Below are 24046 nucleotides of genomic sequence, written 5' to 3' on the forward strand. Positions count from 1 at the left end.
AGGGGCAACGGCAGGAGGTCAGGAACACGGGCTAGGAACAGACAAGGGAACGCTTTCACTAGGCACTAAGGCAACAAGATCCGGCAAGGGAGTGCAGGGGAAGTGAGGTAATATAGGGAAGTACACAGGTGATCACACTAATTGGTAATTGGGAAGATTGGGCCAGGCACCAACATTGGTGCACTGGCCCTTTAAATTGCAGAGACCCGGCGCGCGCGCGCCCTAGGGAGCGGGGCCGCGCGCGCCGGGACAGGACCGACGGAGAGCGAGTCAGGTACGGGGACCGGGGTGCGCATCGCGAGCGGGCGCCACCCGCATCGCGAATCGCATCCCGGCTGGAGGCGGTACCGCAGCGCACCCGGTCAGTGGATCTGACCGGGGCGCTGCAGCAACGAGGATGAGGCGAGCGCTCCGGGGAGGAACGGGGACCCGGAGCGCTCGGCGTAACAATATGTTTTGTCAGGTTGTGCGCCAGATTCTGAAAAAAACCCAAAAAACTAACTCTCCATTTTACTGAGAACACCCGAAAAAGGGGCATGGACATTGGGGAAAGTGGGGTCCCGACATTTTCACAGAAACCCAACATATTTACTAAGGTTTCCACAGAAAATGTGGATTTGAGCTGAGGAAAACTGACAAATCAGATCATGTGTAAAAAAATAAGCAAAATGTAGGGAAAAGTGCAGAATGTAGGGAAACCTTATTAAATACCGTGGAAAAAAAGTTGTAGGGAATTAAAACCCACAAAGAAAACTACACAACACTCTTGGTGCCGTAGATTGGTGCCTCATATTGAGTCAGGTGACTGATTTACAACCATCCTGACTCTTTTCTTATGCATTACTACTATCGATATTTCATTGATTATTGTTCCTGATTCTGACTAGGGCCTTGCTCCTGACTACATTCCTCCCTTACTCATTTAAAACTGCCTGGCACTGTGGGACTACACGTGGTCTTAGCCTCCCATTATCTCCTGACTACTCTGCTGCCTCATCCAGTCATCCTGTTACCTCTTGTCTTATCTCCTGGTGATGACTCCTAAGTCTGTCCCTCTACTTCAGTCTCTTATGTGGCCTATTCTAGGGACCTTCCTGCAGCAAAATCCATACCTCTTTAAAGGGGTATTCCTTGCAAATACATCTTATCCCCTATCCAAAGGATAGGGGATAAGATGTCTGATCGCCAGGGGCCCTCCGCTGGGACACCCCGCAATCTCTGTGCAGCACTCTATGCAGGGCTGCGTCTCCAGTCTCAGAAACCTCTTTGTTTCCGGGAATAAAGACGTCATGCCACGTCCCCTTGTGACATCATGCCATGCCCCCTCCATTCATGTCTATAGACTATAGACATGAATGGAGGGGGCGTGGCGTGACGTCACGTCTCCAGTCCCGGAGATGCAGCCCCGCGTAGAATGCGGGTGCTGCACAGAGATCACGGGTTGTCCCAGCGGTGAGCCCACGGTGATCAGACATCTTATCCCCTATTCTTTGGATAGGGGATAAGATGTATTTGCCCGGAATACCCCTTGAAAGTGTGTGTGTGGGGGGGGGGGGGGGGGGAGTCCCTCAAGTCTAGCCTGCACCAATCAGACTACTGCTTTGAAAATCTACCATGAAATACAGTAACCCCCCGACATGCGATGGCCCCGACATATGATCAAATCGACATACTGTCACGATTCGGCTGGCTGGAGATGGATCCTCTGTGCCAGAGAGGGATTGGCGTGGACTGTGTTGGTGGACCGGTTCTAAGTTGCTACTGGTATTCACCAGAGCCCGCCGCAAAGCGGGATGGTCTTGCAGCGGCGGTAGCAACCAGGTTGTATCCACCAGCAACGGCTCAACCTCTCTGACTGCTGAAGATAGGCGCGGTACAAGGAAGTAGACAAGAGCAAGGTCGGACGTAGCAGAAGGTCAGGGCAGGCAGCAAGGATCGTAGTCAGGGGCAACGGCAGGAGGTCTGGAACACAGGCTAGGAACACACAAGGAAACGCTTTCACTGGCACAATGGCAACAAGATCCGGCAAGGGAGTGCAGGGGAAGTGATGTATAAATAGGGAGTGCACAGGTGAACACACTAATTAAGCCTGCTGCGCCAATCAGTGGCGCAGTGGCCCTTTAAATTGCAGAGACCCGGCGCGCGCGCCCTAAGGAGCGGGGCCGCGCGCGCCGGGACAAGACCGACGGGGAGCGAGTCAGGTACGGGAGCCGGGATGCGCATCGCGAGCGGGCGCCTCCCGCATCGCGAATCGCATCCCGGCTGAGAGAGACATTGCAGCGCACCCGGTCAGCAGGTCTGACCGGGGCGCTGCAAATGCAAGGAAGTTGCGAGCGCTCCGGGGAGTAGCGGGGACCCGCAGCGCTCGGCGTAACAGTACCCCCCCCCCCTGGGTCTCCCCCTCTTCTTGGAGCCTGAGAACCTGAGAATAAGACTTTTGTCTAGGATGTTGTCCTCAGGTTCCCAGGATCTCTCTTCTGTACCACAGCCTTCCCAATCCACCAAAAAAAAATGTTTTCCTCTGACTGTCTTGGAGGCCAGAATCTCCTTCACGGAGAAGACGTCAGAAGAAACGGATACAGGAGTGGGAGAAACAAGTTTGGGAGAGAAGCGGTTAATGATGAGTGGTTTAACCCCTTAAGGACACATGACGTACTGGAACGTCATGTGTCCACTCCCGATCTATAACGCGGGGCCACGGCGTGGCCCCGCGTCATAGCGGGTCGGGCCCGGCCTCTAACAACGGCCGGGACCCGTGGCTAATAGCGCGCGGCATTGATCGCTGTGCCGCGCGCTATTAACCCTTTAGACGCGGCGTTCAAAGTTGAACGCCGCGTCTAAAGTGAAACCGAAAGCATCCCGGCTAGCTCAGTGGGCTGTTCGGGATAGCCGCGGCTAATCGCGGCATCCCGAACAGCTGACAGGACAGCGGGAGGGCCCCTACCTGCCTCCTCGCTGTCCGATCGCCGAATGACTGCTCAGTGCCTGAGATCCAGGCATGAGCAGTCATGCGGCAGAATCGTTGATCACTGGTTTCTTATGAGAAACCAGTGATCAACATAGAAGATCAGTGTGTGCAGTGTTATAGGTCCCTATGGGACCTATAACACTGCAAAAAAAAAGTGCAAAAAAAAAGTGAATAAAGATCATTTAACTCCTCCCCTATTAAAAGTTTGAATCACCCCCCTTTTCCAATAAAAAAAAAAACACAGTGTAAATAAAAATAAAAATAAACATATGTGGTATCACCGCGTGCGGAAATGTCCGAATTATAAAAATATATCATTAATTAAACCGCTCGGTCAATGGCGTGCGCGCAAAAAAATTCCAAAGTCCAAAATAGTGCATTTTTGGTCACTTTTTATATCATTTAAAAATGAATAAAAAGTGATCAATAAGTCCTATCAATGCAAAAATGGTACCGTTAAAAACTTCAGATCACGGCGCAAAAAATGAGCCCTCATACCGCCCCATACACGGAAAAATAAAAAAGTTATAGGGGTCAGAAGATGACAATTTTAAACGTATTAATTTTCCTGCATGTAGTTATGATTTTTTCCAGAAGTCCGACAAAATCAAACCTATATAAGTAGGGGATCATTTTAATCGTATGGACCTACAGAATACATATCAGGTGTCATTTTTACCGAAAAATGTACTACGTAGAAACGGAAGCCCCCAAAAGTTACAAAACAGCATTTTTTTTTCAATTTTGTCGCACAATGATTTTTTTTCCCGCTTCACCATAGATTTTTGGGCAAAATGACTGACGTCATTACAAAGTAGAATTGGTGGCGCAAAAAATAAGCCATCATATGGATTTTTAGGTGTAAATTTGAAAGAGTTATGATTTTTTAAAGGCAAGGAGCAAAAAACGAAAATGCAAAAACGGAAAAACCTCCGGTCCTTAAGGGGTTAAGGAGAGAGACATGGAAGGCATTGGGAATACGAAGAGAAGGAGGAAGAAGGAGTTTGTAAGAGACAGGGATGATCTGGCACAAGACTTTGAAAGGACCAAGATAGCGTGGTCCCAGTTTGTAACTGGGGACACGAAAGCGGACATATTTAGCAGAGAGCCATACCTTGTCTCCGGGAGCAAAAATGGGGGGAGTTCTTCTTTTCTTATCAGCAAATCTTTTCATCCGGGATGAAGCCTGTAAAAGAGAATTTTGGGTCTCTTTCCATATGGTGGAAAGATCACGAGTCACTTCATCCACAGCGGGCAAACCAGAGGGCAAGGGAGTAGGGAAGCGGGGAAGAGGGTGACGGCCGTACACCACGAAAAATGGGGACTTAGCAGAAGATTCGGAGACTCTGAAGTCGTATGAGAATTCGGCCCATGGTAGAAGATCTGCCCAGTCATCCTGGCGGGAGGAAACAAAATGCCGTAAATAGTCACCCAGGACCTGATTAATTCTTTCTACTTGCCCATTGGATTGGGGATGATAAGAAGAAGAGAAGTTTAATTTAATCTTGAGCTGTTTACAGAGGGCCCTCCAGAATTTAGACACGAATTGGACGCCTCTATCCGAGACGATATGCGTGGGCAATCCATGAAGGCGAAAAATGTGTACAAAAAATTGCTTTGCCAACTGAGGCGCTGAAGGAAGACCAGGAAGAGGAATAAAATGTGCCATCTTGGAAAATCGATCAACGACCACCCAAACAACTGTGTTGCCACGGGATGAGGGCAAGTCTGTAATAAAGTCCATACCAATCTGTGACCAAGGCTGTTCGGGAACGGGCAGAGGATGAAGGAGGCCAGCAGGCTTCTGGCGAGGAGTCTTATCCCGGGCACAGACAGTACAGGCCCGCACAAAATCAACAACATCCGTCTCCAGAGTCGGCCACCAATAAAAACGAGAGATGAGTTGCAAGGATTTTTTGATGCCCGCATGGCCTGCGAGATGGGAGGAGTGTCCCCATTTGAGAATCCCGAGACGCTGGCGTGGAGAAACGAAGGTCTTCCCTGGAGGAGTTTGCCTGATGGAGGCTGGAGAAGTGGAGATCAGACAGTCCGGAGGAATGATGTGTTGCGGAGAGACCTCTACTTCAGAGGCATCAGAAGAACGAGAGAGGGCATCGGCCCTAATGTTCTTGTCAGCAGGGCGAAAATGAATTTCAAAGTTAAAACGGGCAAAGAACAACGACCACCTGGCCTGGCGAGGGTTCAGTCGTTGGGCAGACTGGAGATAGGAGAGATTCTTGTGATCAGTGTATATGATAACTGGAAATTTTGATCCCTCCAGCAGATGCCTCCATTCCTCAAACGCCAATTTAATGGCCAGTAGTTCTCGATCCCCGATGGAGTAATTTCTCTCTGCTGGAGAGAAGGTCCTAGAAAAAAACCCACAAGTAACAACATGCCCGGAAGAATTTTTTTGTAGAAGGACAGCTCCAGCTCCCACTGAGGAAGCATCTACCTCCAATAGGAAGGGTTTAGATGGGTCAGGTCTGGAGAGCACGGGAGCAGAAGAAAAGGCAGACTTGAGATGTTTAAATGCGTCTTCCGCTTGTGGAGACCAGGACTTGGGATTGGCATTTTTCTTGGTTAAAGCCACGATAGGAGCCACAATAGTGGAAAAGTGTGGAATAAATTGTCTGTAATAATTGGCAAACCCCAAAAAACGTTGGATAGCACGGAGTCCGGAGGGGCGTGGCCAATCTAAGACGGCAGAAAGTTTATCTGGGTCCATTTGTAGTCCCTGACCAGAGACCAAGTATCCTACGAAAGGAAGAGATTGACATTCAAAGAGACATTTCTCCATTTTGGCATAAAGTTGATTGTCCCGAAGTCTCTGAAGAACCATGCGGACATGCTGGCAGTGTTCTTCTAAGTTGGCAGAAAAAATCAGAATATCGTCCAGATTAACCACAACACAGGAATATAAGAGATCACGAAAAATTTCATTAACAAAGTCTTGGAAGACGGCAGGGGCGTTGCACAGGCCAAAGGGCATGACCAGATACTCAAAGTGTCCATCTCTGGTGTTAAATGCAGTCTTCCATTCGTCCCCCTCCCTGATGCGGATGAGGTTATAAGCCCCCCTTAAGTCCAGTTTGGTAAAGATGTGGGCACCTTGTAGGCGATCAAAGAGTTCCGAGATAAGAGGTAAGGGGAAGATATCCGCACAGGCACAGTAAGGCGTGGAGAAGCAGAGTTGACATCAAAAACTGTCTCACCTTTGTGCGGAGTCAGCGTACGTCTTTCCAGGCGGGGAGGACGGATAGGACAATCCTTCAAGAAGTGTTCGGTACTGGCACAGTACAGGCACAGATTCTCCATGCGGCGTCGTGTCCTCTCTTGAGGTGTCAAGCGAGACCGGTCAACTTGCATAGCCTCCACGGCGGGAGGCACAGGAACGGATTGCAGAGGACCAGAGGAGAGAGGAGCCGGGGAGAGAAACAGCCTCGTGCGAACAAAGTCCATATCCTGGCGGAGCTCCTGACGCCTTTCGGAAAAACGCATGTCAATGCGGGTGGCCAGATGAATAAGTTCATGCAGGTTAGCAGGGATTTCTCGTGCGGCCAGCACGTCTTTAATGTTGCTGGATAGGCCTTTTTTAAAGGTCGCGCAGAGGGCCTCATTATTCCAGGATAATTCGGAGGCAAGAGTACGGAATTGGATGGCGTACTCGCCAACAGAAGAATTACCCTGGACCAGGTTCAGCAGGGCAGTCTCAGCAGAAGAGGCTCGGGCAGGTTCCTCAAAGACACTTCGAATCTCCGTGAAGAAGGAGTGTACAGAGGCAGTGACAGGGTCATTGCGGTCCCAGAGCGGTGTGGCCCATGACAGAGCTTTCCCAGACAGAAGGCTGACTACGAAAGCCACCTTAGACCTTTCAGTAGGAAACTGGTCCGACATCATCTCCAAGTGCAGGGAACATTGTGAAAGAAAGCCACGGCAAAACTTAGAGTCCCCATCAAATTTATCCGGCAAGGATAATCGTAGGCCGGAAGCGGCCACTCGCTGCGGAGGAGGTGCAGGAGCTGGCGGAGGAGATTGTTGCTGGAGTTGTGGTAAAAGCTGCTGTAGCATCACGGTCAGTTGAGACAGCTGGTGGCCTTGTTGCGCTATCTGTTGCGACTGCTGGGCGACCACCGTGGTGAGGTCGGCGACAACTGGCAGTGGGACTTCAGCGGGATCCATGGCCGGATCTACTGTCACGATTCGGCTGGCTGGAGGTGGATCCTCTGTGCCAGAGAGGGATTGGCGTGGACCGTGTTGGTGGACCGGTTCTAAGTTGCTACTGGTATTCACCAGAGCCCGCCGCAAAGCGGGATGGTCTTGCAGCGGCGGTAGCAACCAGGTCGTATCCACCAGCAACGGCTCAACCTCTCTGACTGCTGAAGATAGGCGCGGTACAAGGGAGTAGACAAGAGCAAGGTCGGACGTAGCAGAAGGTCAGGGCAGGCAGCAAGGATCGTAGTCAGGGGCAACGGCAGGAGGTCTGGAACACAGGCTAGGAACACACAAGGAAACGCTTTCACTGGCACAATGGCAACAAGATCTGGCAAGGGAGTGCAGGGGAAGTGATGTATAAATAGGGAGTGCACAGGTGAACACACTAATTAAGCCTGCTGCGCCAATCAGTGGCGCAGTGGCCCTTTAAATTGCAGAGACCCGGCGCGCGCGCCCTAAGGAGCGGGGCCGCGCGCGCCGGGACAAGACCGACGGGGAGCGAGTCAGGTACGGGAGCCGGGATGCGCATCGCGAGCGGGCGCCTCCCGCATCGCGAATCGCATCCCGGCTGAGAGAGACATTGCAGCGCACCCGGTCAGCAGGTCTGACCGCCCCGGGGGGGAGCGGGGACCCGGAGCGCTCGGCGTAACACATACGATGCTTTTATATGTCGGGGCCATCGCATTAACTGCTATCCGACAGCGCAAAATGCTTAAGCTGCTGTCGGATAGCAGTTTCAGCATCCCGGACAGGTTCACTTACCTATCCCCGCTGCTCCGGGTCCACTTCGCGATCCTCCGGTGTTTTCTGCATCTTCTCCAAGGTCCGGGCCTCGCTTTCCGTCGTTGTTATTACGTCGTGTGCACGCCATCCCGGCGCCGCAACGTAATAACGTCACCAGAAAGCGAAGCCGGGACACCGGAGAAGATGCCGAAAAAGCCGGAGGATCCCGAAGAAGACGCCGGAGCAGCGGGACAGCATCGGGAGCGGTGAGGACGCGGTCTGGAGCGGCTGGAACAGGTGAGTATAACTTCCTATACTTTACATTGCACGGATCCCTCAACATACGATGGATTCGACAAACGATGGGTCGTTTGGAAAGAATTACCATCGTATGTTGAGGGACCACTGTATGTTACAATAGTCATTCCATTAATCATATATATAGTTCCATAGTTAATAAGGTCAAAAACTAGGCAAGGATCTATTAATTCCAACCTATAACCTACTGTGTTGATCCAGAGGAAGGCTAAAAACCCTTATGATGCAGAAGCCTATTGCCCCACACTAAGGAGGAGAAGTTCCTTTCCAACTCCAAATTTGGCATCAGAATAAATCCCTGGATCAACGTCTCACCCACACTAAATCCGATACACCGGGTTATAGTACAAGTGAACAGGAGACCAGTGCGGGGTCTCTGAATAATATACGTACATTCAGTCCGGAGCCTGGTCCCTCTGAAGTTTGGCTTCTTCCAGCACTGAATTTCGAGATGGAGACGGGCCCACTGTCTGGATTTAAATATTCATCAGTGCTGGCCACGTGAGCGCTCAGGTGGCATAAGCGCTCACGTGACCAGCACCGATGAATATTCAAATCCAGCCAGACGGCCCGCCTCCAGTGTGCAGTTCAGTGCTGGAAGAAGTTAAACTTCAGAGGGACCGCACGCCGGACTTCAGGTACGTATATAGGTCAGAAACCCCGCACCGGTTTCCTGTTCACCCACATTATACTCCAGTTTATCGGGTTATAGTGCGGGTGATCGGACAACATGGTTAATGGCCTAGGTGTACGGTGTCCATATTAAGACATTATATTAAGACATAATCAGGCGTCAGCCAAATAGCTTTCATTCCTCCTCCCTCATCCTCAAAATCCGTCCTCCAACAGAGTAATCTCGCCACCTCCATCGTACATCCTGTTAACCTCTATCATCCGTCAGCCAAATCTCTCTCCTCCTTCAGACATAAACAAAATCCTCCCACATTACACCCTAAGCTTAACCTCCCTCAAACCTCGATCATACCTCAGACAAACCTGCCTCAAACCTCGGACAAACCTCCGTCATACCTCGGACAAACCTCCGTCATTCCACAGACAAGCCTCTGTCATACCTCAGACAAACCTCCGTCATTCCTCAGACAAACCTCCATCATACCTCAGACAAACCTCCCTCATACCTCAGACAAACCTTCGTCATTCCTCAGACAAACCTCCGTCATACCTCAGACAAACCTCCATCATACCTCAGACAAACTTCCGTCATACCTCAGACAAACTTCCCTCAGCCCTCAGACAAACCTCTGTCACACCTCAGACAAACTTCCCTCAGCTCTCAGACAAACCTCTATCACACCTCAGACAAACCTCCCTTAGCCCTCAGGCAAACCTCTGTCACACCTCAGACAAACTTCCCTCAGCTCTCATTCCTCAGACGTCAGCCGAACAGCCGTTAAAGTTTGCCTCAATTTGTAGAAAACAGAGCGCATACGCAGCACTCCACTGACGGCGTAGGGCAGCTTTAGGAGCTTAGCCCTGTGCATAAGAGCGCAAGCGCAGCTTTCCTCCGCTACTTGTTCAGAGTAATCTGTAGAAAACTGCGCGCATGCGTACGTAGTTAGAGTAGGTAGCAGGCTGGAAGTTGAAGTTTTGCATGTTTTTCAGTGAAGGGGCCACAATTCCCAGCATGCCCTAACAGCTAACGGCTGTTCAGACAGGATGGGAGTTGTAGTTTTACACAGGTATAGAGTAGTTAGCGTAGCGTTAGCGCAATTTTAGCGTAGTTAGCGTAGCGTAGTGTTAGCCTAGTTAGCGTAGCTTAGTGTTAGTGCAGTTTTAGTGTAGTTAGCGTAGTGTTAGCATGGTTTTACACAGGTTTAGCGTAGCATAGTGTTAGCGTAGTTGAAAAGGCAGGGAACCCCACATGTTTTTTTTTTATTTTTTTTTTATTTAAAAAAAAAGTGTGTGGTTCCCCGTCTTTTCATTTTCAGCCAGATACCAAGCAAACAACAACAGCCTGACATTACCTGGGTGGGCGAGGACCATTGTTACCGGCCCTTACCAGCCTAAATAACGCCAGCCTGTTACCGCCTAGGCCCAAGACCGCCATATTTGGCACTCTGGGCCTGTTGGTATCGGCTCTTCCCGGTACCCCTGCGGCTGTGGGTACCAGGGTAATAATTGGGGGTTAGTGCTAGCTGTTTTTGGGGCTAAAGCTAAGCCCTGGCCTAGTAATGGACTCCATCTATAAGACGGCTTCCACTACTAACCCTGTAAAGTAATAAAAATAAAAAATAAAACACAAGTTAAAACATTTTTATAAGGAAAAACACTCCCCCACAGGCCTCGTTAACCATTTTATTAAAGCAAAACAAAAAAAATTGCAGGTCATCATCGTAGTCCACCGAATCTGACGTAGTCCGCCATATTCACGCATTTAAAACGAGAAGAGAAGAAAAACACAAAAAATGGGTTAGTACATTTTTGGGAGTTCTCCCCCTGGAGAGCCTAACTTACCACCCCTGTTCCAGCTCTGTTATCTTCCTGTGTTGCTCCATGTCTAGTGACGGAGGAACGGAGGTGAGTAAGTGGCCTTCTGATCACCGGATACCTGTATATCCCTAATGAACTAACTAGCGCAGCTCAAGGCGCACTCGCCTCTGCTACTTTAACATACAAGGACATACTCGCACTACGCTATGCTAACTAGGCTAATCCTGTGTAAAACTACGCTAACACTATGCTACGCTAACTAGGCTAAAACTGCGCTAACACTTCACCATGCTAACTAGCATAAAACTGCGCTAACACTATGCTACGCTAACTAGGCTAAAACTGCGCTAACACTACACTACGGTAAATACGCTAACACTGTGCTAACACTATGCTACGCTACCTAGGCAAAAAATGCGCTAACACTAAGCTACGCTAAATACGCTAACACTGTGCTAACACTATGCTACACTAACTAGGCTAAAACTGCACTAACACTACACTACGCTAAATACGCTAAAACTGCGCTAACACTACGCTACGTTAACTACTCTATACCTGTGTAAAAGTACAACTCCCATCCTGCCTGGACAGCCTTTAGCTGTCTGGGCATGCTGGGAGTTGTGGTCCCTTCACTGTAAAACATGGAAAACTACAACTTCCAGCATGCCTGGGCATGCTGGGAGTTGTAGTCTCCTTACTTTAAAACCTATAACCTACCTCCTTTCACTATAAAACCTAAGCTACGCTAACTATGTTACAATCTAAGCTAGCTACGCTACACTAATGTTAAACTACACTAACCCTACGATGGTTTCCCTCTCTCCCAGCCTGCTACCTACTCTAACTACGTACGCATGCGCACACAGTTTTCTACAGACTACTCTGAACAACTGCGCATGCGCCTACATACGCTAGCCTTCCTACGCTAACTGTGTAGCAGAGGAAAGCTGCGCATGCGCTCTTATGCACAGGGATACGCTCCTAAGGCTGCCTACGTTAGCCCTATGCTGTCAGCAGAGTGCTGGGTATGTGCTCTCAGTTCTCTACGAATCAGGTGACCAATGGCGCATGATGTTGCTGCAATATATATGCGATGATCACTATGCAGTACACCCCTGCAGCAGGCTGGACCATCACATTGGAGCCACGGTGCTTCCAGGCCGCTTTATGGTGATGCTGCACATGTTGATGCAGGGCCGTGGTGCCGACATTGGGGCCCTGGCCACGCTTCACCTTCTGCCAACACATCTTGCATGTGGCCAGGTTAACATCCTCCTGATGCTTGATGAAAAACTGCCACATTGCCGAGTAGCTGATTTTCCCACCAACAGTCCGCACTAATTGATTGCTACTGGACGACTCCAGGAACCCCTGTTCCACTACCTCCCGGGTAGGTAGGCTGCTGTGAAGCAGGTGGTCTACCCCGGGCATGTTTGGCTCCAGACTTTTCACTTCTGCCACCATGCTGACTGCCAACCATGCTATCCCCTTGCTGGCTCAGCTGCTGCCTCAAGGGCAACCTGCAACTCTCTTCTGATGATGATGAAGCCCCTTCTGCACCCGGCTACCAATTGTGATCGACTTCATCATCGTCGAGTTGTGTCTGCACGTCACTGATGTCCTCCTCAGGTTCCTCATTAGTATCTGCTTCAGGACCCTGAACACTCGCAACACCGCCTCCCACGTCACTCTCCGCATCACTAATTGGCCGCCTAGCGGAGGAAGCAGCGGATGTCTCCTCCCCTTCTTGGCTGGGCAGTAGCTGCTGACTGTCCTCTATTAGATCGTCCTCACTGAATAGTGGAGCTGAACCCACAGCATAAGATTCTTCTGTAGGAGAGGGAACAGCATAGGACAGAGGCAGTTGGAGGACAGGGACTGCTCCCGGACCATGCCAACTGAGGGTTGTGTCTGAGGAACCCACCGACTGTTGAATGGGGGTGTCAGATGTCACTTGTGATGAAGTGGATGACCGTAGTAACCAATCGATGACGGCAGATGGGTTGCTGGTCGAGACACAACCACTAGCTGATATTGGGAGCGCAGGCCTCTCATTGCGACTCCTGCTGCCAATCACCCCTAGTCTGCTGCGACCTCTGCATGATGAATTTAGACCTCTGCCACTCCTCTGTGCACGTCCTGGCACTTCTCTGCCTGACATACTTAGTGCATATATGAGGGGAGTGCAATACGCTTCACTACGCTTAAAACAGTATTTGTCTACAACACCAACAGGTATGTAGTTTTGGCTGGCCTTTCACAGTATCTATGCCCTTAAGACTTTAACAGGAACCAATTTGTACACCACTTAGATGTACGTATATGGTATGCACTAATGAGGGGAGGACAATGCGCTCCAGTACGCTTAAAACAGTATTTGTCTACAACACCAACAGGTGTGTACCTTTGGCTGGCCTTTCACAGTAACTAGGCCCTTAAGACTTTAACAGGAACAAAATGGTACACAACTTAGATGTAAGCACAGGTTACACTTAATAGAGGACAATATGCTTTTAGTGCTCTGCTCACCCTAACTGGCTGCCTACTATTAGCTTTTCAGTTGTTGTACACACCAGTGCTGCAGCACATAGTCACTGTGTACTACACCCAAAATTGCACTTTCTCTCTCAATCTCACTCCCTTCCCTATCAGTGCTTCTAGGCTGGATTTGGGCTTGAGGTGAATCGCTGCTGTAAAAATACTTTTCTGTGCAACACACACTGCTCTCTGTCCCTCTCTCTCTCTCTCTGCAATAAAAGGCTGAAGTTACTGGCCGTAAGATGGCTGCCGATTATATAGGGCTGTGACATCTCATGTGACTGGCTGCTGATAGGCTGCATCCTGCATGTGATTCGGGGTCATCCCGCCTATCCTTGGTCCCGCCTTCCAAGGATTCCTTGCACTATGTCCTCACATGTGGATCCACCATTTTAGATGCCCTGGAGCCTGGACCGCACTAAATGGAGTTTAATGAAGCAATTTGCGCGATCGAATCGCGGCGATATTCGCATTCGTTGCGAATCAAATTTTTCCTGAAATTCGTAACGAATTTGGATTGGTCAGATTCGAGTCGCTCATCCCTAGAATACACCAAAAAGTCTGCAGTATAAAAATAAAAAAAAGGAAAGCCGGAACAGTATCCTGTAATAAACCTTTGAAACTTCTGTTCGTTTTTTTTTTTTTATTATTTTTTATTCCCTTGAAATTCATGTTTGGCCTTAGACCCCCTGACTATGGTCACAGGAGATTCTCATATTTAGAAGTAACAGAACCTTGACCCAAGGTCTTTCCTTATTGAGTGAAATGTCACGAAGCATTACATCCTCTTTGTCACCTTGTTAGCGACCATTTCCACAGGTGGTTTTTACAATTTCTTTTAATGTAATTAATTTGTTGAGCTTATAATGTGAAAATCAATAGGTTATCCTTGAAAATGTAATATCGGAGGATGTTTATCACCGGATTGAGTCTTTGTTCTTTGTACCCCGGTTCAGGTGTTAAGTTCCAAATGTTTTTTTCGGATATCTCTGGACAAGGTTATCCAGCACTTTACCGAGAAATCTGATTTCCAGGAACAAGTTGTGTTTATCACTGCTATATATCATTATACAGGTGAGAGGATTTGTTCATCGAGAAGAGATCTTAAAGGGGTACTCCGTCCCTATACAGCTTGTCCTCTATGGGACCCCTGCGATCTCTGCGCAGTACCCGACATTCGTTTAGAATGCTTGGAGTGGGCAGTGGGGGTCGTGAAGTCACTGTCACGCCACGCCCCCTCAATGCAAGTCTATGGGAGGGGGCGTGGCGGATGCCACGCCCCCACCCATAGACTTGCATTGAGGGGGTGTGGCATGATGTCACGAGGGGCATAGCAGTGATGTCACGACCCCTGCCGCCTGCTCCAAGCGTTTGGAGCTAAATATTCCGAACGCTGGAGCAGCGGAGTACCCCTTTAAAGGGGTACTCCGGTGGAAAACTTTTTTTTTTTTTTTAAATCAGCTGGTGCCAGAAAGTTAAACATTTGTACTCTCTGGACAGTTCCTAAAATGGACAGAGATGTCAGCAGAGAGCACTGTGCTTGTGATGTCAGCAGAGAGCTCTGTGTTCCAAAAAGAAAAAAATTTCCTCTGTCGTATTCAGCAGCTAATAAGTACTGGAAGGATTAAGATTTTTTAATATTAGTAATTTACAAACCTGTTTAACTTTTTGGCACCAGTTGATTTAAAAATAAATAAATAAATAAAAAAGTAGAAAAAGTTTTCCACGGGAGTACCCCTTTAACCCCTTAACGACGAAGGACGTATATGTACGTCCTCCGCCGGCTCCCGCGATATGCCGCGTCATATCGGGTCGGTCCCGGCGGCTATCAACAGCCGGAACCTACGGCTAATACAGGACATCACCGATCGCGGTGATGCCCTGTATTAACCCTTCAGACGCGGCGATCAAAGCTGACCGCAGCGTCTGAAATGAAATTGAAAGTAACCTGACTGCTCAGTAGGGCTGTTCGGGACCGCCGCAGTGAAATCGCGGCATCCCGAACAGCTTACAGGACACTTGGAGGGACCTTACCTGCCTCCTCGGTGTCCGATCGACGACTGACTGCTCCGTGCCTGAGATCCAGGCAGGAGCAGTCAAGCGCCGATAACACTGATCACAGGCGTGTTAATACATGCCAGTGATCAGCATGAGAGATCAGTGTGTGCAGTGTTATAGGTCCCTATGGGATAATAATGATCAGTATAAGAGATCAGTGTGTGCAGTGTTATAGGTCCCTATGGGATAACAATGATCAGTGTAAGAGATCAGTGTGTGCAGTGTTATAGGTCCCTATGGGACCTATAACACTGCAAAAAAAAAAAGTAAAAAAAAAGTGTTAATAAAGATCATTTAACCCCTTCCCTAATAAAAGTTTGAATCACCCCCCTTTTCCCATAAAAAAAATAAAATTGTAAATAAAAATATACATATGTGGTATCGCCGCGTGCGTAAATGTCCGAACTATAAAAATATATAGTTAATTAAACCGCACGGTCAATGATGTACGCGTAAAAAAATTCAAAAGTCCCAAAAAGCATATTTTTGGTCACTTTTTATACCATTAAAAAAATTAATAAAAAGTGATCAAAAAGTCTGATCAAAACAAAAATGGTACCGATAAAAACTTCCAATCACGGCGCAAAAAATGAGTCCTCATACCGCCCTGTACGTGGAAAGATAAAAAAGTTATAGGGGTCAGAAGATGACATTTTTAAACGTATAAATTTTCCTGCATGTAGTTATGATTTTTTCCAGAAGTGTGATAAAATCAAACCTATATAAGTAGGGGATCATTATAACCGTATGGACCTACAGAATAATGATCAGGTGTCATTTTTACCGAAATATGCACTGCGTAGAAACAGAAGCCCCCAAAAGTTACAAAATTGCGTTTTTTCTTCGATTTTGTCGCACAATGATTTTTTTTCCGTTTCGCCGTGAATTTTTGGGTAAAATGACTGATGTCACTGCAAAGTAGAATTGGTGGCGCAAAAAATAAGTCATAATATGAATTTTAGGTGGAAAATTGAAAGGGTTATGATTTTTAAAAGGTAAGGAGGAAAAAAACGAAAGTGCAAAAACTGAAAAACCCTGAGTCCTTAAGGGGTTAAAGGGGTACTCCGGTGGTTCATTTTTTTTTTACTATATGGTATCTTCTTTGTAAGTTTAGTTTTTTTGCAATATACATGTGTTATATGTTTTGGCAGCATGTGTGTGTTTTTCTTACCTGTTTGTTGGGCAGGAAGTTCTGTAGTTCAGAGGGTTTTCTTTTACTGTTGTCCACAGTTCTGAGTCTGTTGTGGACAAGATGTCACAGAGAAAAATAAGCCACGCCCCCTCATCTCATCCAGCTGAGTACACAGCTCCTCCCCTCCCCCCTGCTCTGTATTGTAAGGACACAGGTCTGCACAGGAGAAGGAACACAGAGAAGATAAGTGTTATGTGAAGGGGAGGATGAGAAGGTGCACGGGCTGGGGATGTATGGACTGTAGGGGAATAAATCTCATACTGGGAATGATCTCTATTTGTGAAGGGGGGGGGGGGGGGACTCCTGAATGACACATGCTGGGATTTGTAGTCCCTTTTGTGTGTGTGTGTGTGTGTGTGTGTATGCTAGTGTTTACAAACCAGTGTGCCTCCAGCTGTTGCAAAACTACAACTCCCAGCATGCCCTGACAGACTTTGGACATGCTGGGAGTTGTAGATTTGCAACAGCTGGAGGCACACTGGTTGGGAAACACTGTTCTAGCCTATTCAGCATACACATCGTGTTACACCAGTGTTTCCAAACCAGTGTGCCTCCAGCTGTTGCAAAACTACAACTCCTAGCATGCCCAAAGGCTGTCCAGGCATGCTGGAAGTTGTAGTTTTGCAACACCTGGAGCCACCCTGGTTGGGAAACACTGGTGTATGCCCTAAAGAGGTGTGGTGAACTACAACCCCCAGGAGACTACAGAGGCAGCATGCTGGTGTTATACCACAGACTGAAGACTCCTGAATGACACATGCTCGGAGTTGTAGTCCCTTTTGTGTGTGTATGCCAGTGTATCCCAACCAGGACTGATTATATTAGTGTGCTGTGTATAAGGGGCCGACCCGGGAAAATAGTAGGATGGGTAAAGGGCGAAACAAACAAAAAAAAGGAGCCGCCCCAAACCAGCAATGCATGTGGCATGCTGGGATTTGTAGTTTTCAGCACAGCAAGAAACAGGAAATAGAAGCAAAGATAGGAAAACAAAGTGGGGGATAAAAAGACAACAAAGAACGGAAATAGAGTCACCTAAACAACAAGAATAGAAATGAAACAAAACAAATAGGGTAAGTCAAAAACGGAAAAACACGTTGCCCACCGGAGTACCCCTTTATAGTGTATCTGTGGTTTCAGATAACTATTTATCATACAATATCCTTTGTGTACATGAGGAGTAGATATATATACAGTGAAATCTCCCTTAGTGGAACCCTCCCAAGAGGGGCGGACAGTTTTTTATTCCCCCGGCAGAGTTCCATAAGACTTAATGTATTTGCACCCTCCAAATAGGGGACACTATCAATAGCAGATGCGGACGCACCTTATAGGGGACAAAACACTCCCAATAGGGGACAACCAGGCTTATGTGCTGGCCCTACCGTGTACACAGGGCCGCCATCAGAGGGGTACAGCCAATACTCCAGTAAAGGGCCCAGGCTCCCAGGGGGTTTGCTTCTGTAAGTCAGACGGCCACATAATTCGCCTCTCCCACTGATCCCCGTGTCACCCTATTCCCCCTTTGCCAAATCAACCCCCTTTATTACACCCTATGCCATATAATTTTCCCTTGATTCCCCCCCTGTGCCATTGCATTACCCTTTTATTACCCTCTGCCATTTTATTCTCCCTGTGCCAAATCATCCCCCCTTGCCCCTTGTGCCAAATCACTTTTTCCCTTCCCTCCCCCTCCCTCTGTTGTTCTTCTTACCTGGCCAGCAGACTCAGGTGTTGGGGCTTTCAGCGGGTTTGACATTCTCCTGGTGTCCTCTGTGCTGCACTCACTGAGAGCAGCAGCGGCTGCGGGCACTGACGAGTGACATCAGGAGTGTCACTCGTCACTGCTGGAAGCCACCGCTGCTCACAGCCTTTCAGTGAGGGCAGCGCAGAGGACTTCAGGAGAGAATTAAATCTGCTTAGAGCCCCTGCACCTGAGCCAGCAGGGCCAGGTAAGAAGAACAACATGGGGAAGGGAGAAAGTGATGTGGCACAAGGGGTAAGGGAGAATAAAGTGGCACAGGGAGATAAAGGGGGGGGGGGGATGAAATTTTTTTTATTTGCAAGCAGCCTGTGCATTTTGGAAAATAAATTCTACATAAGATATCTCCTTTAATACTTCTATAAATTGATATTCTAGCAACGAGTAATGAAGTAAAGTAAATGTAGCAGAGCTCAAGATTCTCAAATGTTTTCCCTTCAGTCTAAAGTTGTTTATTTCCTTATAGGAATGTGTTGTTTAAACTCATTTCTGTGCATTTTTGACCCCATTAAAAACAAATTTTTCTGCATATTTCATTTTAAAATCCACATTTTTCTTGATTTCAGCAGAGCCCTTCATCATAGACGCCAGCGATTGCCAATAGATTTTGTAATTCTTCAGCCCTGTATGTTAGCCAAAGTTCAAGGTAACAACACAGGCAATATTAAAGTTGTTATTCTAACAGGGGCCACGTCCCTCCACGTAAAACCCACTTCATCCATCCAGATTGTATTCATTTATTCCAACAATTGTTTTCTTTTTCTAATTCTTGAAGGATTTGTTTTGGAGCTGGATGTAATCAAACCAAAGTATGTAAAGTATATAAACTCCGTCTATATTGTTTCCAATTGACAAGATGCTCCAATCCCTAAGCAGTCAACGCATAGGGCAGTGTTTCCCAACTACGGTGCCTCCAGATGTTGCAAAACTACAACTCCCAGAATGCACGCCCCCTCCCATAGACTTGCATTGAGGGGGCGTGGCCGTGACGTCACGAGTGGGGCGTAACCGTGATGTCTCGAGCCTCCGCCCCGCATCCCCAGTCATCCGGCACAGAGCAAAGTTCGTTCTGTGCACCGGATGTCTGGGGTGCCGTAGCCGAGATCAGACATCTTATCCCCTTTCCAATGACACAGGGCGTACCTGTACGCCCTGCGCCCGATCCCGGTATTTAACCTCTTAAGGACCAAAGACGTACCGCGTCATAGCGGGTCGGGCCTGGCCTCTAACAACGGCCGGGACCCGTGGCTAATAGCGCGCTATTAACCCTTTAGACGCGGCATTCGAAGTTGAACGCCACGTCTAACGTGAAAGTAAATCCCTGCCGGTTAGCTCAGCGGGCTATTCGGGATCGCCGCGGTGTCCTGAACAGCTGTAGGACACGAGAAGGGTCTCCTACCTTGCCTCCTGGTGTCCGATCGCCGAATGACTGCTCAGTGCCTGAGATCCAGGCATGAGCAGTCAAGCGGCAGAATCATTGATCACTGGTTTCCTATGAGAAACCAGTGATCAATGTAAAAGATCAGTGTGTGCAGTGTTATAGGTCCCTATGGGATAACAATGATCAGTGTAAGAGATCAGTGTGTGCAGTGTTATAGCCTCCTATGGGATAACAATGATCAGTGTAAGAGATCAGTGTGTGCAGTGTTATAGGTCCCTATGGGATAACAATGATCAGTGTAAGAGATCAGTGTGTGCAATGTTATAGTCCCCTATAGGGGCTATAACACTGCAAAAGTGGAAAAAAAAGTTAATAAAGGCCATTTAACCCCTTCTCTAATAAAAGTTTGAATCACCCCCTTTTTCCCATAAAAAAAACCCCAGTGTGAATAAAAATAAACATATATGGTATCGCCACGTGCGGAAATGTCCAAACTATAAACATATATCATTAATTAAACCGCACGGTCAATGGCGTACGCGCAAAAAAATTCCAAAGTCCAAAATAGCGTATTTTTGGTCACTTTTTATATCATGAAAAAATTAATAAAAAGCGATCAAAAAGTCAGATGAATATAAAAATGGAACCGATAAAAACTTTGGAACCCGTGCGCAGAAAAATAAAAAAGTTATAGGGGTCAGAAGATAAGAATTTTTAACGTATACATTTTCCTTCATGTAGTTATGATTTTTTTCCAAAGTCCGATAAAATCAAACCTATATAAGTTGGGCATCATTTTAACCGTACGGACCTGCAGAATATAGATAAGGTGTCATTTTTACCAAAAAATGTACTGTGTAGAAATGGAAGCCCCCAAAATTTACAAAATGAAATTTTTTCTGAATGAATTTTTTTTTCCGTTTCGCCGTGGATTTTTTGGTAAAATGACTAATGTCACAGCAAAGTAGAATTTGTTGGCGCAAAAAATAAGCCATAATATGGAATTTTAGGTGCAAAATTGAAAGCGTTATGATTTTCAGAAGGTGATGAGGAAAAAATGAAAATGCAAAAACGGAAAAACGCTGAGTCCTTAAGGGGTTAAGAATCTGTGTCTGGAATGAATATGATAACCGGGACGATGGGTCTTCAGCCGGACCCGCATCGGTTTATGTCCGTGAGTATCTTGTGGAGGTTAATAATAAAAAATAAATAAATAAATGGAGGAACCCTAAAGAAGAGAAATAGAGAAGTTACCGAGACACAGAAAACTTTGAGTTATTGTTTAGCTGCGACCAACATCAGGGGCCGGAGCCATTTACTGACATGGAAATTCAGATTTGGATCGCAGGAAATATTTATTATACTGAGGAATGCAAAAAATAATGGCAAACTACTGTACCAGACGTGCAGCGGAAAATCCATTATCCATTTAGATCATTGTAACATCTGCCACAGTCCGTTTACTGCTCCATGTGGACGTCTTATATCTAAGTCAGTGTTTTCCAAATAGTGTGTCTCCAGCTGTTGCAAATCTACAACTCCCAGCATGCAGGGACATCCTTTGGCATTTTTTTCCTGTAATGTAGGTGCAAGAGCTTCTTTAATTTGTACCAGTTTTACCAACAAGCGTACCTCCAGCGGTTACAACTCCTGTCAAGGCATGATGGGAGTTATAGTTTTGCAACAGCTGGAGGCATGCTGGTTGGAAAACACCGTTTTATACCATTTAAAGGGGTACTCTGGCGCTTAGACATCTTATCCCCTATCCAAAGGATAGGGGATAAGACGCCTGATCACATTTTTTTTATATATCAACTGGCTCCAGAAAGTTAAACAGATTTGTAAATTACTTCTATTAAAAAATCTTAATCCTTTCAGTACTTATGAGCTTCTGAAGTTAAAGGGGTATTCCAGGCAAAAACTTTTTTTTTATATATCAACTGGCTCCGGAAAGTTAAACAGATTTGTAAATAACTTCTATTAAAATTTTTTTAATCCTTCCAATAGTTATTAGCTTCTGAAGTTCAGTTGCTGTTTTCTGTCTAACTGCTTTCTGATGACTCACGTCCCGGGAGCTGTGCAGTTCCTATGGGGATATTCTCCCATCATGCACAACTCCCGGGACATCATCATTAAGCAGTTAGACAGAAAACTTCAGAAGCTAATAACTATTGGAAGGATTAAGATTTTTTAATAGAAGTAATTTACAAATCTGTTTAACTTTCTGGAGCCAGTTGATATATATATAAAAAAAGTTTTTGCCTGGAATACCCCTTTAACCCCTTAAGGACCGAGCCCTTTTTCACCTTAAGGACCGGAGCGTTTTTTGCAATTCTGACCACTGTCACTTTAAACATTAATAACTCTGGAATGCTTTTAGTTATCATTCTGATTCCGAGATAGTTTTTTCGTGACATATTCTACTTTAACTTAGTGGTAAAATTTTATGGTAACTTGCATCCTTTCTTTGTGAAAAATCCCCAAATTTGATGAAAAAAATGAAAATTTTGCATTTTTCTAACTTTGAAGCTCTCTGCTTGTAAGGAAAATGGATATTCAAAATATTTTTTTTTTGGGTTCACATAAACAATATGTCTACTTTATGTTTGCATCATAAAATTTATGAGTTTTTACTTTTGGAAGACATCAGAGGGCTTCAAAGTTCAGCAGCAATTTTGAAATTTTTCACAAAATTTTCAAACTCGCTATTTTTCATGGACCAGTTCACGTTTGAAGTGGATTTGAAGGGCCTTCATATTAGAAATGCCCCATAAAAGACCCCATTATAAAAACTACACCCCCCAAAGTATTCAAAATGACATTCAGTAAGTGTATTAACCCTTTAGGTGTTTCACAGGAATAGCAGCAAAGTGAAGGAGAAAATTCAAAATCTTCATTTTTTACACTCGCATGTTCTTGTAGACCCAATTTTAGAATTTTTGCAAGGGGTAAAAAGGAGAAAATGTTTACTTGTATTTGAAACCCAATTTCTCTCGAGTAAGCACATACCTCATATGTCCATGTAAAGTGTTCGGCGGGCGCAGTAGAGGGCTCAGAAGGGAAGGAGCTCCAAATGGTTTTTGGGGGGCATGTCACCTTTAGGAAGCCCCTATGGTGCCAGAACAGCAAAAAAACACACATGGCATACCATTTTGGAAACTAGACTCCTCAGGGAACGTAACAAGGGGTAAAGTGAACCTTAATACCCCACAGGTGTTTCACGACTTTTGCATATGTAAAAAAAATAAAAAATTTTTTACCTAAAATGCTTGGTTTCCCAAAAATTTTACATTTTTAAAAAGGGTAATAGCAGGAAATACCCCCCAAAATTTGAAGCCCAATTTCTCCCGATTCAGAAAACACCCCATATGGGGGTGAAAAGTGCTCTGCTGGCGCACTACATGTCTCAGAAGAGAAGGAGTCACATTTGGCTTTTTGAAAGCAAATTTTGCTCTGGGGGCATGCCGCATTTAGGAAGCCCCTATGGTGCCAGAACAGCAAAAAAAAAACACATGGCATACCATTTTGGAAACTAGACCCCTCGGGGAACGTAACAAGGGGTAATGTGAACCTTAATACCCTACAGGTGTTTCACGACTTTTGCATATGTGAACATTTTTTATTTTTTTTTACCTAAAATGCTTGGTTTCCCAAAATTTTTACATTTTTAAAAAGGGTAATAGCAGAAAACACCCCCCCAAAATTTGAAGCCCAATTTCTCCCGATTCAGAAAACACCCCATATGGGGGTGAAAAGTGCTCTGCTGGCGCACTACAGGTCTCAGAAGAGAAGGAGTCACATTTGGCTTTTTGAAAGCAAATTTTGCTCTGGGGGCATGCCGCATTTAGGAAGCCCCTATGGTGCCAGGACAGCAAAAAAAAAAACACATGGCATACCATTTTGGAAACTAGACCCCTCGGGGAACGTAACAAGGGGTTAAGTGAACCTTTATACCCCACAGGTGTTTCATGACTTTTGTATATGTAAAAAAAAATTTTTTTTTTTACCTAAAATGCTTGTTTTCCCAAAAATTTTACATTTTTAAAAAGGGTAATAGCAGAAAATACCCCACAAAATTTGAAGCCCAATTTCTCCCGAGTACGGCGATACCCCATATGTGGCCCTAAACTGTTGCCTTGAAATACGACAGGGCTCCAAAGTGAGAGTGCCATGCGCATTTGAGGCCTAAATTAGGGATTGCATAGGGGTGAACATAGGGGTATTCTACGCCAGTGATTCCCAAACAGGGGGCCTCCAGCTGTTGTAAAACTCCCAGCATGCCTGGACAGTCAGTGGCTATCTGGCAATACTGGGAGTAGTTGTTTTGCAACAGCTGGAGGCTCCGTTCTGGAAACAGTGGTGTACCAGACGTTTTTCATTTTTATTGGGGAGGGGAGGGGGGCTGTGTAGGGGTATGTGTATATGTAGTGTTTTTTACTT

At 46.5% G+C, this 24046-nt stretch overlaps 1 protein-coding gene across 10 annotated transcripts in view; it reads left to right on the forward strand.

Moving 5' to 3' along the window:
- Nucleotides 1-24046, forward strand: part of TGFBR3 (transforming growth factor beta receptor 3) — a 378593-nt gene that overhangs the window by 40920 nt on the left and 313627 nt on the right. For 7 of the 10 annotated variants that reach the window (XM_056523161.1, XM_056523160.1, XM_056523158.1 and 4 more), the window contains exons 3-4: nt 14173-14290; nt 18795-18871. The gene's annotated coding sequence lies outside the window, so the exon portion shown is untranslated. Of the gene's footprint in view, nt 1-14143; nt 14291-18576; nt 18872-24046 lie in introns of those variants that run through there. The other 3 variants (XM_056523159.1, XM_056523164.1, XM_056523162.1) reach the window with 3 other exon arrangements.

The sequence above is a fragment of the Hyla sarda genome, chromosome 6 (assembly GCF_029499605.1).
Source record: "Hyla sarda isolate aHylSar1 chromosome 6, aHylSar1.hap1, whole genome shotgun sequence".
In the NCBI taxonomy this organism is placed as follows: domain Eukaryota; kingdom Metazoa; phylum Chordata; class Amphibia; order Anura; family Hylidae; genus Hyla; species Hyla sarda.